The sequence below is a fragment of the Suricata suricatta genome, chromosome 13 (assembly GCF_006229205.1).
Source record: "Suricata suricatta isolate VVHF042 chromosome 13, meerkat_22Aug2017_6uvM2_HiC, whole genome shotgun sequence".
Lineage (NCBI taxonomy): Eukaryota > Metazoa > Chordata > Mammalia > Carnivora > Herpestidae > Suricata > Suricata suricatta.
The window spans coordinates 12368776-12383749 of record NC_043712.1 but is presented as its reverse complement, the minus strand read 5'-3'; the positions used below and the strand labels follow the sequence as shown (position 1 = coordinate 12383749).

The 14974-nt window shown below is 44.2% G+C and overlaps 1 protein-coding gene and 1 long non-coding RNA gene across 2 annotated transcripts in view; one reads left to right on the top strand and one right to left on the bottom strand.

Annotated features, from left to right (window-relative positions):
- The window catches only part of TTLL11 (tubulin tyrosine ligase like 11), a 246110-nt gene that overhangs the window by 196443 nt on the left and 34693 nt on the right, over window positions 1-14974 (bottom strand). The gene's annotated exons all lie outside the window — the stretch shown is intronic.
- On the top strand, window positions 5635-7281 carry LOC115276168. Its single transcript, XR_003901842.1, has 3 exons — window positions 5635-5798; window positions 6133-6241; window positions 7091-7281. It is a non-coding gene; the product is annotated as an uncharacterized LOC115276168 (long non-coding RNA).

Below are 14974 nucleotides of genomic sequence, written 5' to 3'. Positions count from 1 at the left end.
CCAGAAATTCTACGTCTGAGTATTTACCCAAAAGAACTGAAATAGGGTACTTGAACAGATATTGATATACAAATGCTCAGCGTTATTCAAAGTAGCCAAGGTGGAAATAGCCCATGTGTCCATCAACAGATAAACAAAATGGAGTATAGTGATACATTGTAAAATTATTGAGTCTTAAGAAGGAATGATATGTTGGCACCTGGTACAACATGAATGAAACTGCAAAGACATTATGTCAGGTGAAATAAACTACTTACATGAGACGCTAGAGTACTCAAGTTCATAGAGACAGAAGGTAAAACGGTGGTTTCTAAGGGCTAGAAAGAGGGGGAAATGGAATGTTAAGTGTTTAATGGGTATAGAATTTGTTTGAGGAGATGAAAAATGGTCTGGAGATGGGTGGTGTTGATAGTTGCACAACAGTGTAAATGTATTTAATGCTACTGAACTGTACACTTAAAAATGGTTAAGGTAAATTCTGTTGGGTACCTTTCACTGCAATAAAATAACAATAAAAACTTGTCTCCTTATGCTCCCTAAGGGTAAAGGGGTCGTCCGTGGCTCTGAGCTCTCTATAGCCTGGAATGCTATGTGGCTTTTCATGGGGCAGTTCTAAGTGGCCATGTTTCTCAGTTTCATTTTTCTCAAGGTCAGCACCATCTTCCCAGTTACCTAGGTTCTGAACTTGGGAGTCATCTTTCCTTTTCTTTTCTTCAACCCCTTTTGGAAAAAAGGACTGCACTTGGAGTCAGAAGACCTGAGAGTTCTAGACTTGTTTCTGTCACTTAGTATGTGATCTTAAGCGACCAAAACCTTTGTGTCCGTCATAGACGGAGACAAGAAAATGTGTCAATCCGCAATAGGAGCCAAACAAGATAACGGAAATGAAAATGCTTTGTACATTCCACACAACAATACAAATCTGAAGTGATCATTGACTTACTCATTAAGAGTTAAATTTAATGTATCATGTAGTACAATGTGCCTCAAGTGGCCAAGACACACAGGGACATGTCTGCTTTCAAGGAGCATACAGTCCACTGGGGAGAAAGAGTTGAGTCAGTCACTCCAATGTATCACTGCAAACCAAACCATGGTAAGGACTGTGAACTGAGGTCCAGAGAGCAATGAGAGCACAGGGCGGCCCAATTGTATCTGGGAAGTCAAAGAGAGCCACTCTGAGTAGGGTGACCGTGTGTTCATTTGCCAAGGACAGTTCCAGTTTACACCTGCTGTCCTGGGGTTAATGTTAATAGAGCTTTTATTCATTTTCAAATGTATCCCAGTTTGAACAGCAAACTGAGTGGTCACCCTATCGCTAAGAAAAGGCTATTTCAGCTGGGACTCTAAAGAACAGGTAAGTGAGGAAAAGAAAAGTATTCCAGCCCAGAGGTCAGACTGTCCATGGCCCACTGGAAACCCTAAAGGCAGACCAAGGTGGCTGGGGCACAGAGGACCAGAGGAAAGCAGTGTGACACGAGCCTGAAGACCTAGGCAGATGCAGAAGGGATAGGGCTGCCCCCAGCCGATCACAGAAACAGTAGGTCATGCAGAGAGTGAGATGAGCCAACTGAGTAGAACTCACTGAGTAAGGAGGACCAGAGACACAGAGAGCATGAGTTGAAAAAGACCAGAGATGAGAAGTGTTTCAAGACAAAGGGAATGATAAACAGTATAAACATGGCTGAGAGGTCAACCTCAGAGGTTGGAAACTAACAACTGCCCGCTGAATGTGATAACACGGAGAGCTCCAAGACCACCGCAGCCCATGGTGATGACCCTCCTGGTCCCCTTGGCACTCACTGTTTATATCACTATCAGCACTCTTGCATACTTCACGTGTAACCTTTAACTCCCTCATAATACCATGCATTTCTAGGGCCAGGAACAATATGACAATAACTTGTCTCAGGCCTTCAAGTATGACTAACCAGGTGTCCGATTAGTACTAGGCCCAAGGGAAATTAGAAGTTATTATCCTGAGAATCACCCATGTCACCCTTCCCTCCCCAACATCCACTGGTCAGCAAGTTTTCTGATTTATCTCCTAATTTATTTTTACATTTTCTCCCCTTCCTTAATCCTCAATGGCACTGCCTTCCTTTGTGGACTCATCTCTCACTGGGATGAGGTCCCCCATCTGCCATGGTCTCCTTCCTCCTCTAGTCCACCCAACACACAGCTCTGACCATGTCACTCCTTTGCTTACAACTGTTCATTGCCTTCCCACAGACCACAGGATTAACTCTAAGCTCCAAGCGTGGCCCAAAAGACTCTTCCCAAACTCCTCTCCACCAGCTTGCTTGCTTCAAGTTGGGTCCCTGACACCTGGGCACTTGTACAGTCATTGCCAGACTACTTGTGGTATTTAAGTATACAGAAGTTCACTGTTTTGTGCGATGGATTTCTAGATGTTATTCCTTCAGCCTGGAATCTTCTGACTTGGCTTGACCATCCACTCCCTCTTTCCATGAAGCTATCTCACAAACCCTGGGCTTCTATGTGGCCCCTGTCACTTACACCCTCATGGGACATTTGCAACATCCCGTCTGTAAGTCTGCCCACCTTGCCGCTCTGTGAACTCTTTGAAGATGAAAACAGTCTTATCATCATTTGTGGATCCCTGACACCAAGTCTTTGTTTATAACTTTTTGTTTGGTCATAATTTTCGGGGACAAGAATCACTTTGAGATCCTCACCAGAAAAGCACACATATGCATAAAATATGATATATGCACATATGATTTGAGGAGATCCAAAGACTCCCTGAAGCTTCTGGTTGTTTACAGACAGCATTGTTAGAACATCTGTAGTATGTTTCATGAATAATCACATAAACAAAGGAACTTATGAACACCAGCCGCTCAGATACTTTGTTACCATCATCATCACTGTCATTATAAAGTTCATATTTATGTAATTCTTATTACTATGTCTATGTATTTCATACATAGATTATGTCATTTAATCCCCACAACCACCTTAGGAGAAAGGTGCTACAAATAATCCTATTTATAGATGAAGAAACCTAAGCTTTGAGAGATTATATGACTTTTCCAAGAGATACTGAGGGCAGAGTCAGGATCAAATCCCAAGCACTTAACATTACACACAACTGAGGTTGGTATGTCACTAAGGTGGCATTTATTAGTCACACACAAACTATAGTAACTAGCACACCCTCATCCCTTATGCTACCATCTTTGCTACAAAGGAGGATTCTCCCTCAACGTATACACCTGTGTGGACCCAAAATCCTTTTCCCTCTTACCTAGAAGGAATAAAACAAACTCACAAAACAGCCAGTCTCCAAGAACTGAAACCATTAAATGTCCTTTGAGCATGTTTGTGCTTAAGGAATTGAGGTTCCAGTTCCTCTTCTAATAAATAGCCCAAAGAGCAAGTTCAAACCCCCTGGGGAGTTTCACAAAATGAAATTTCGCAGCGAATGCTGATAAAAGCACAATTCACATTTCTGTACTTTGTGAATGATTTTCTTCATAAAGCTTCTTCATGAAAGGAAATCTTTCAAGTGATTGGGCATAAAAGTGGCAAATAAGCTTTGATATGGCCAAGCACATGTGTAATGCATCTACAGGGGGAAATGACCCAAATTACTGCTTTAAAATGAGAGGCCCAAAGCACCCTGAGGAAACACAAGGAAGGGGTACCAGCCAGAGCAGCACGCATGGACGAGGAAGACCCTGGCTGAAGCCTCAACCCACCACACCCCACCCCAAGACTTCGACACACTGACCTTGCCCCCTCTACAGCTCACCTGCAAGGGAAGAAAACAACAGCAATAAAACCTGTCTACCTCCTAGGGCTGTTCTGTGGACGCATGGGAAAGCACTTTGTACAAAGCAAATTGCTGTTATATAGGATGGGTTATTATTTTTAATGTCCAAGGAAATCACCTTAATGAGCAACTTCAATTAAAAAAGATGCCAACCAAATATCAAGCATCATTAGGACAGCTCTTGAATAAGAACACCACAGTGTACCTGCACTTGGGAAACCCTTGACAATGCCCCCAGGCAGAGTTAATAGATTTCTCTCCAACGTTCCCTGTGCACTCTGTTGATGCCTGTAGTACAGCCACTGCCTTGTAGGGTATTTATGTTTACATGATTGCCTCCCCATCAGACAGAATGCTTTGGGGTGGAGACATTCCATTCTTTCTATCCTCTCCCCAACCTAGCCATCTGTGGTTGGCAGTCTCTACAATAGTCTCCAATTATCTCTGCCCCCTGGAATTCATACTCTTGTGTAGTCTTCTCCCACAACTGTCACAGGCTTGGTCAATGTAACCAATATCTACAGCAGGAGTGATGAGATGTCATTTCCGTTATTAGGATACCCTTATAAAGAGACTGTGGCTTCTGTCTCACTCATGCTGTGTGTGGCTGTGTGTGTGGCTGTGTGTGTGTGTGTGTGCGCGCGTGCATTGCACACATGGCTGCCTGGCTTGCTGGCTCCCACCTCTGTCTCTCATCATCATTATCTCTCACTTTGAAAAGGTCTAGAGAGAGGTAAGCAGTCAAAGTCTCCTGCCATCAGCCACGTGAATGAGCTTGGATGTGGATCCTTCGGCCCCAGTCAAGTCGTCAGAGACACCCTGAGCCAGAACCCCAGCTAAGTCACTCTCAGATTCCTAACCCTCAGAAACTGTGTGAATAACAAATGTGTGACATTTAAAGCTGCTAAACTTTGGGGAAATTTGTTACACAGTAATAGACAATGAATACACCATTCCAGGTTTATAACAGTGTCTTAGAGAATGAAAGCATTCTGAGAATGAAGGAATTTAAGACTAAGTTTTAAAAATTTTTTTATGTTTTTTATTTACTTTTGTGATAGAGAGAGGGACAGCATGAGTAGGGGAGAGTCAGAGAGAAAGGGAGATACAGAATCTGAAGCAGGCTCCAGGCTCTGAGCTAGCTGTCAGCACAGAACCTGATGCGGGGCTCGAACCCACAAACTGTGAGATCATGACCTGAGCTGAAGCCAACGCTCAACTGACTGAGCCACCCAGGTGCCTCAAGACTAATTTATCAAATACTTAATTGTGTGCCAGGTATCTTACATATATGCCTCCATTTCACACATGAAAAAATATAATTCTGTTGCTAATAAGTGGCAACCCAGAATTTGTCCAAAGATTGTGTACTTTTGATTCCACAAAGCTGAATGGATGGATAGCTGTGTTAATCTATGGGAAAAAATGAGCACATATATTCATAAAAAAATGAGTTGTGGTTAGTACTTCAAGAAAGAACACAGAACAGAAAAGTTCAGAGAAGACCAGTTAAGACATGGAAAGGACTGAGCAATTGCCCTTCAAGGATGAACTAAAACCTTAGTACTCTTCAATCAAGAAAGCAAGCAGACAAAAAAAACAAAACAAAACCAAAAAAACCAAAAAAAAAAAAAAACTGGTGGAAATCCATCAAATCCTGAAGGTTATGGCCACATGGAACATGGCTCTATCTGCCAAATCTGAGCATATCCACAGAAGGAGAGCCCCTGTTGAGCCTGGGAGCTAGCTCCCTCCTCTCTTGCTCACATCTCAGCTAATGGCATCACAATCCTCCCACACAGATGAGAAGCACAAACCATCCAGCTGCCTCCAGGGAGACTCCAGGCTCCCTCCTACCTGGGAAAATAGAGCCAATGAGAAAAGACCTCCCCATGCTATGGAGGGACCTGCCAGGTTCCTGACCACGGCATCTTTGGATGGGGCTGGGAGGAAAGCCTACATGTGGGGCAAACCTGTTTCCTCAACAGGAACAATAATGGTAATACAGTTGGGTTATTAGATGGTCTAATAATGTGTTTGAGCCACCTAGCACTATGCCTGGCATACAAAGCCAAGTACACAGTAGGTGTTCAAAAAATGCTGTTTTCTTTCTTCTCTTCTATGCTTTTCCCCCACCCTTCACCCCATACCTATTGGCTGGTGAGATGTTACCCACAGGGGATGGTGTATGGGGTATCTTCTAGGACCAGCCTAAGGTTAAAGATGCACAAGGTATATTAGGGTATTTGAGGCCAGGCAGGTCTTCCTGGGTATGCATCTAACCTCTGGGGAAAGTCTGTACTTACACAAAATCTCCTTAACTTGACTTCCAGAACCTCAGTCCAAATCTTAGCCCTGCCAATCTCTAAGGCCTTTGGTTTCAACATCTAAGAAAGAGGACTAGGCATCACAGAAGGTGTTGTGAAGATTAAAAACAACTATGTAAGTGAAAGAATGTGAATCGCCTGGCACATAGTAGGAGCTAAATTAGTCCAATCATAGAATATTGACAGCAAGTATCCTGGATAGTTCTTCACCTAATTAAGTCCCATGGTGAGTGAAGTAGAGAGGAAAAGTCCTCAGACATGTCCCCTGGCAGAGAAAGTAGAGGCTGGCCCTCAACAAATCCACCTATTGAAAAATAGGAGTGAATCAAACATAGCTCCTGGGATTCAGAAGCCAGCCTTGGGTAGAGGCAGATGTGCTATCCGTGTGCAAGCCCAGGAGGAGCAGTGTCTGTGCTCCAGAGAAGGACCGTTGAACCAAGGAGAGACCATTTGAGCTGGGTGGGAAATAGGTATTTGCCAGGCAGAGACAAGGAGAAAGGGAGTCAGGGAAAGAGCAGAATGTATGCAGGGACTCTGGAGGGCACAAGAAGTTCCACACACCTAGAGTCCTAGGTAAGTAGGGGAGACAAAGCTGTAGACGTCTCCATGACCCAGACAGACCAGGAAGGGCTCACAGGGCAAGCTGACGAGCTTGAATTTGACAGCCCAGGGAAGTGCTCCAGCAGGGCTATGCCAGATCTGGCTAGAATGGAGAATGGAGGGGAAGTAGAGTGAGACGGAGGGCAGCCAGACCCATGAGGAACCTGGTCAAGGCAAGGACAGGGTAGAGTGGCAATGAGGCAAGGAGAGAAAGAATGCACTGGGAGTAGGGGCAGGGAAGGCATAGAGGAGTAAAGGCACATCACCAAGTTCATGTGCAAGAACTACTCTGAGAGCCAGTGCACTTTAAAGAAGCCCCTTCTTTCATGCCCGTGGGCTGACATTCCTCTCTCACCTCCTCCAGATTCCTAGTCGTTGGAGACTCTGAATGGAAAGGATCCCACAGGGATAACTAGCACTCTGAGGAGACTTCCGATTTAATGAAGATGCTGTCTGGCTCCAACGGGTTTCCCAGGAAGACAATAATTACTCATCCTCTAATAGAGCCAATAAATATAGCAAAAGGATAAGTAATTAACAACCTTTTGCTGGAAAGTAGCAATTCTTGTGATCTATGAAGTTTCCTTTTCCTGTTCATTTCTTTGTTATTGCAAATATGATACTCTGGGTAAGTGCACCATTCACTGTTCACTGAGTTAATCACCAAAGCATGTTGTATTTTTTATTAAATCCATTCATTATAATTGACTCATACGAATTAAAGCTGGAAGAGCTGCAGTGAGGCCTGTCGTCCACCTTGCTTCTGCTCCTGATCACAATACTTTTAATGAGGTCAGAATTATTACCAAACAACTGAACTAGAAAAAAAGGCCCATATTAGCAGGAAGGGAAGAGAATGTTGTCCCTCTCATAATTTCAGTGTCCCATAGCAATCTCCTCCAGTTATTTATTGTGGTGTCCAATTTCCTACTCATAAAGAATCTTTATTGGTAGTAATTATACTAACCAAAAGAAAAAGAAAAACTTTACAAACTTTTAACGTGATTTACCTCTTGGCTTGCAGTTTTAATTAAAATTCCAGCTTATTTAGCAAATTGCTCTGAAAAGATTGGACATCAATTTAGCACTATATTCTTTTTCCACTTTCTAATTCATAAGGGTGATACAAACAAAATGCCTGCTTCAAATGACTCTTACTCCATTCCATTATAATTCAGCCAATGGAAAAGAGTTCCAGTATCAATTATAAATTACAAATTAATTTCACTGTGCCCTCCAAAATTATTGATGGGGTTCAGGGCAGGCTGCCCCCAAATGTGCCACGCTAGCATATTATTTTGAATTAAAGTTACATAAGAAACAGCCAACACGGAAAGGATGCTCTGACCGTCCTTTGGTTCCCTGAAAGCAGAAAATAAATCTCTGATGCAAAAGGTGTCCTCTAGATCCCACGAGGAAAGGTGAAATCCTTATCACTGGGGAGAGAAAATTTGGAGCCCAGGAGACCATGTAAACAAACCTTGTTACTTCCTTTCTAATTTACTACCTCAAGCTCAAACTTCATCTTGTCAGTTCATCCCAAATATATTGTTTCCTTGTCAAAAAAGTATGAAAACTGTCTGTTTGGTCACTTCTTTGGGGCTCGTCTCTTTGGGGGTCGCATACGTATAAAATTAACACAAAGTTGTTTTCCCCTGTTAATCTCTAATCTCTTGTTTATTGCAGGAGGTGTGTCAGTCAAGGAACTAGAAGGACCGAGAGAAATTTAGGTTTGCTCCCCTGTACTATCAACAGCAACCTCCCTGCTCTCTGATCTCTCACTGTGCGTAAATTATATCATTTCACCACTCGTCCTCAAATTATGTCAAAGACATCTACACCAAAACTTTAAATGTGTTTGTTAACTGAAATGGAAACAAGGCAAATTAGGTTTCCATTTCGGCAGCACTTTCCTCCCAGCCAGGATTCTCAAACGACTTTTCCTGAAGTCACTCCTGATACCTCTAGCTGCAGCTCATCCCCAGTTTACCAGATACCCAGGCCCTTTCAGGACTGTCCGCAATGGCAACTCCCCTAGAAAGCTGGTCTAAAGGCACTGTGGTTTAGCCAGAACATCGATTCATTCATTCAACACACAAGCACATCGAGTCCTTGAGCCGGCCGATATGCTCAGGGAATGCTGAGAAGTTCTGCATATGGAGCAGAGTGTTAGTGGTGGGGACTAAAGCTGGAGAGGTGAAAACAGGGGGATGAATAAAAGAGCGCTTACCTTCAGAGAGCTCAAAGCACAGCGGCTGAGTCAGACACATACCCAGATTGTTGGGTGCCTGCTGCTGCCATCCTACCAAGCATCTACTACATGCCTGTCTCCAAGCTGAGCTCTTCGCCCACATGGTGACATGTAGTTTCCACACAGCTTATGAATAGCTGTCATACCCCCGTTTCACAGAAGAGGCAACCAAGGCTCAGAGAGGTAGGTGACATTTGAGCTGACTCTTGAGGGAGAGAGAGGTTGCCAAGATTAGAGAAGGAAAGGGGTCCAAAGAGGCGAAAACATGTGCAAAGGCCAGGCAAGAGCCTGGAGACCCAGTCTTCCACGGTCTGTGGCCATTAACCTTCTGAGCCACCGTGGGCATTACTGGATCTCTTCGCATCTACTGTCCACCTGGCACACGCAAGGTTATTTCCCATTCTGCAAATCTGTGAGGCCCTGTTCTTCTTTTCCAACAACCAATTATGATTTGTGTTGACTCTAAAGCACCCGGTGCTCTGTTAATAATGAAACCAAGGAACAAAGAGGTGGTTTCCTAGAGGACTTACTAGATAAAGAAGGACAAGCTCTGACCCCTGAATTCAAGTCCAGATCCTGACCCCTGAAATGAGCCTATAACCTCCCAAAGCCATCCCACTGCATATTGTTGAGAATTAATACTATTGTAGCAGTAACTTCTAAAATTAAGAGTTGTGACTATTACTTATTGAGTCTATATTATGTGCTGTGAACTTTCCATGCTCTACCTCAATTCACCTTCACAACAACACTACCAAGTAGGTAGATTGCCGTTCCATTTTACAGATGAAGAAACTAAGGCTCAGAGCAATTAAATTACTTAGTCTCTAGTAATGTATCCAGTAAGTGGTAGAGCAAGGAACAGAACCCAGCCCCAGTAAGTCCTCAGTGCCCGAAGAACTAAGCCTAAGAGAAATAAATGAGGTTACTTTAACCAACAGAACTCCGGTGACACACACTATACCAAAGCTGGTGTGTGTGGGAAGGAGCAGGGGAGGCAGGACCCAGAGGAAGGGAGCGGCCCCCCCACCTGGGAGCTCTCCAGAGTGCTGAACTGCCTGTGCCCAAGTACTCTGACTCAGAGCACCTACATCTTCTGCTGAGGTACCTCTGCCTGTCCTAACCCTCACCTCCTGATTTCAGTGCTCACTGGAGCCACAAGCAGAATAGAGCAAATGGAAACGAAGTACATCTGGGAGAGAAAAAGTTAACAACAGGACATCTAATCGGAACTATACCACAAGGGATTAGAAACAGGAATGGGAACAGAGAAAAGTCAAAGCAAGAGGTGCAACTTTGGGAGTCATGGAGGGGAGAACTGAAGAGATGGTGAGTATGTTCTTGGAGCTGTTACTGAGGAAGAAAAGCAAACAGCTAAGGTCAGAGGGCCCTAGCAGTCCCAGATAGAGGGTTCCAGGAACAAATAATTAAATTCTCCAACCTCAATATTGCATTGAAAGGTGTTCAGAGAGCACAGAATATTATTGCCTGTAGCTTTAAACCTGTGAAAAAATAACCATCACCATCCCTGAACCTCTCCCCCAATAGAATAAGAAATGACAATACTCAAGGAAAAAAAATAGAAATTAGCTAGCCATAAGGTGGCATGACTCAAGTTAATCAAGGTTGTACCCACTCTTACTTGAAGTAAAATGACTTCTTATAAATTTGAGAAAGACTCTGAGCCTCTCTTTGGCCTTTCAAACCATAGAACTTAAAGGCTTCCATGATGGGATTTTCATAAACACATCTCTCCCCCTGCTGGTAAAAGAGATATTAGAAAGCCACATTTATTCTCTGGCTCCATCCCTCCACCTTCCTAAACACCTTACATGGGAATAGTTATACTCTTTTTTCAAGATAGCCTTTTATTCAAGTAAACATTCAAGCATCAGCTCAATGTCAAGTGCCGGGGATTCAGAGAAGAAGGCATAGTCCCTGTCTTTAGAATGTGAGCTTATAGATAAATCACAACACAAAGTGGCAAACACGAGCAGATGCGAGTCAACGGGCTATGGGAGCATGAAGCAGGTATGAACTCATCTTCTTGAAGGAAAGATATGGTTTGGTAGAAACTTGAAAGATGAGCTGCAATTTGCCAAGCCCAGCAGGCATGAAGCTAGTCGAGGCTGGAGGAGCCCCCGTGTGCAAAGGCACAGGGGCATGAGGGAACATGATAAGAAGTCTCTTCAGGGGGCGCCTGGGTGGCTCAGTTGGTTAAGCATCCGGCTTTGGCTCAGGTCATGATCTCACGGTTCATGGGTTTGAGCCCCGCGTCGGGCTCTGTGCTGACAGCTAGCTCAGAGCCTGGAGCCTGCTTCACATTCTGTGTCTCCTTCTGTCTCTGACCCTCCCCTATTCCCACTGTCTCTTTCTGTCTCTCAAAAATAAATAAAGAACATAAAAAATTAGAAAAAAGAAGTCTCTTCAGGGCAGGAAAAGCATCTTAATTATGTCTGCATTCCAGGTGCCTCACCCAGTGTCTGGGAAGGAGTGACAGTCACGGATGCTGGACGAATGAGGGGCACACAGTTCAGTGTGGGGGGAAAAAGCATGACTGTGGGGTCTCGCAACAGAAGGGGAGCTGAGTGGAACCAGAATCTATAAGCCTCAAAACAAATCTTGGTGTGACACTGCTCAGGCATGCAGCAGGCATGTGTAGGCTTTGGTAATTCATCTCTGCAGTCCAGGCTCTGATAACCACTCTGCAGGTGAACAAGGAAATCATGGGAAAGGAAACATACACCTTCACTTCAGGCCAGTCCAAGAGCAATGGTCTAGTTCACAGCTGGAACCCACCTTGCTGTTTGGACTTTTGAAAGGAATTATCAGCAAAACCAATGCAAATGTGACAAGAGCGGAGGTGAGAGTGTACGGGCATCCTTAACAAATTTTGGGCTCTCGTTTTGTGTGTAATGTTGAACTGTATTGTCAAGTTCCAAATCCCATTATTCACAGCTCAGCGCAGCCAGTAGCTGTAACAAAGCCCACTGCATCACTAGCTCCTTGAGATGAGGGTTGTTATTCCCCGGCTAAGTATTTAAGCAATACCTTTTAATTTATGTTATGAACTCAGAACAAACTGATTGATGGTCCAGCTCAGTTGGCAATGACAGCTGGTATTTCCCTGATGACTAGATAATTAGGCAATTGTATTAAGAATATGTCACCCTGACCAGCTGACATGGTCTATTAAGACACAGCCAGCCCACTCATGGCTTTCAGTCACCTTCCACATGGCGCAGGTCTTTAAGCACTCTGATATGAGTTTAAACACCTCTGTTTTTTCATGGTGTTATAAATCTGGTGCCTTTCTGGAGCATCCTGAAGAAATTGGACCAGTAAAACTAGCTTTGGAAAACTCTGTGTTCTATTACAAATAACGATTTGTGGAAATACTACAGGATTAAGAATTAGGAGACCAAGATCCTAATCCAAATCAATTAGTTCATCCACTCAACAAACTTTAATGAGTGCTTATTATGTGCTAGCAATGGCCTGAGTGCTGAGATATAACAATTTGCCGAATATTTACTATGTGACCAGCACAGTTCTAAGTACTTCACATGTATTTCACTTAACACTGCTAACAACCCTAGGGGTTAGTAATGTTATCATATCCACGTTACAGATGAGGAAATGGACGCGCAGGGAAGTAAGGTAATTGCTTCAGTTTTGGACTTCATAAGTAGCAGAGCCATGGTGCAAACCCAGCCAGTCTGGCTCCAGAGCTCAATCAGATGAAGCTCCAGCCGTAGAGAAGCTCAGAGTTCCTTGGAGGGATACACGGACAGGTGTACTTACTGGTTCTATGATTCAAGGAAAACCTTCTAATCTCTCTGTATTCATTTTCTGTTGCTGCACAAAAGAAGTAACATGGACCCAGTAGCTCTGGATAGCACCCATGTGTTGCCTCACAGCTCTTTAGGTCAGTAATCCACCGTGGCAGGACTGGGTGTTCTGCTCAGATTATCACAAGGCTGAAATGCAAGTGTTGCTAGGGTTGCTAGTCTTGTCTGGGCTCAGGCTCATCTTCCAGTTCACTGTATGGAAGAATTCATCTCCCTGAAGTGATAGGACTGAGGTCCTCATTTTCCTCATAGTTGTTGGCCAGGGGCCGTACCCAGCAACTCGAGACTGCCCACGGTTCTTTGCCATAGTGATCTCCGAGGGCAGTTCACAAAGGTGGACGGTTTGCTTTCTTCCAGACTAGCCAGAGCACATCTGTCTGACTTCTTCTGCAACCCAGCCAGAGAAAAATGCCTTTTAAAGGCTCCACTGATTAGGCCAGGCCCACCCAGGGAAATCTTCCTTTTGCCATCCAATGTAAAATAATCAGAGTGATAGCTCATCATATCCAGAGGTCCCACCTTCACTCAAAGGATGAGAATTATACATGGAGGAAGGTTATTAGGGGTCATCTTAGAATTCTGCCTACCATACTTTCTGAGTTTTCACATTCAAGGTCTGAGGCTCGATTAGACGATGGTAACTCCATATGTACAGTGATTAACTGCTTAATAAAGACCTCTTCACCTATATTATCTCACGGGAGACTTATAATCCAGAGATATAGGTGCTCTGGGAGCAAAGGTTATAGCCTCACTGCCAGGAAAAAGAATCTAAGGGTGAGAGAAGTTAAGAGCCATTTGCTTGCCACACTCCCACAGCACAGAAGAGCAAAGACTAACTCAAGTCTTCTGATTGCAACATCTGAGCTCCTACAGTCCAGGCTGCCATTTTGATCTGAGAGGATGCATTCTGGGGCCAGTGCCACAGATGAAGTGAAAAGAACATAGACTCTGCAGTCAGACTGGGTTCAAAGCCAAGCTTGCTCCTTATTAGCAATCGGGTCTTGGGTAAGTCATTTCCCTTGCCTGGGCATCCTCATCTTTAAAGTGGGAGGAGTTGGGCCACATGGTCTCCAAGGGCTCTGTTAGCCTCAAATCAGGACAAAACTGCTTCAGATGCACTGTGGAAGATTATTAGCTCCATGCTTCCACTCTCTTGATGGAGGGAGAACTCCATAACCCTCTTCTGGGTATCCTCCTGGCTTGGGGGAGGGGGGAGATCTCCATTTTATTAGATCCCTAAGGCTACCATAAACAATGATCACAAATCGGGTGGCTTAAAACAGCAGAAATGTATTATCTCCCAGTTCTGGATGTCAGAAATCTGAAATCACTGCATTGACAGGACCAGTTCCTACTGAGAGATCTGAGAGAGACTCCATTCCATGCCTCTCTCTTGCTTCTGGTGGATGCTGGTAATCCCAAGCATTCCTGGATTTAAGATGCATCACTCAGGGCGCCTGGGTAGCTCACTCGGTTAAGCGTCCGGCTTCAGCTCAGGTCATATCTCATGGTTCATGGGTTCAAGCCCCGCGTTGGGCTCTGTGTTGACAGCTAGCTCAGAGCCTGGAGCCTGCTTCAGTTTCTGTGTCTCCCTCTCTCTCTGACCCTCCCCTGCTCATGCTGTCTCTTTCTGTCTCTCAAAAAGAAAAACAAAAGATGCATCACTCGGGGTGCCTGGGTGACTCAGTGAGTTAAGCTTCCGACCTTGGCTCAGGTCATGATCTCACAGTTCATGGGTTCGAGCCCTGCGTTGGGTTCTGTGCTGACAGGTCAGATGCTGGAGCCTGTCTTCTAATTTTGTGTCTCCCTTTCTCTCTGACCCTCCCCTGCTCTCTCTCTCTCTCTCTCTCTCTCTCTCTCAAGAATAAATAAAAAACATTAAAAAAATTTAAGATGCATCACTCCAATCTCAATCCCTCCTACCTCTGCCTTCACATGGTCTTCACTTCTGTGTGTCACTGTGTCTTCTCCTTTTCGTTTCTTATAAGGACACTCATCATTAGATTTAGGCCCCACCCTTAATCCAGGATCATCTCATCTCGAGATCCCTAACTTAATTCCATCTGCAAAGACTCTATTTCCAAATAAGACCCTATTGACAGATATTGGTTAAGATTTAGACATATCTTTGGTGGGGGGGGCA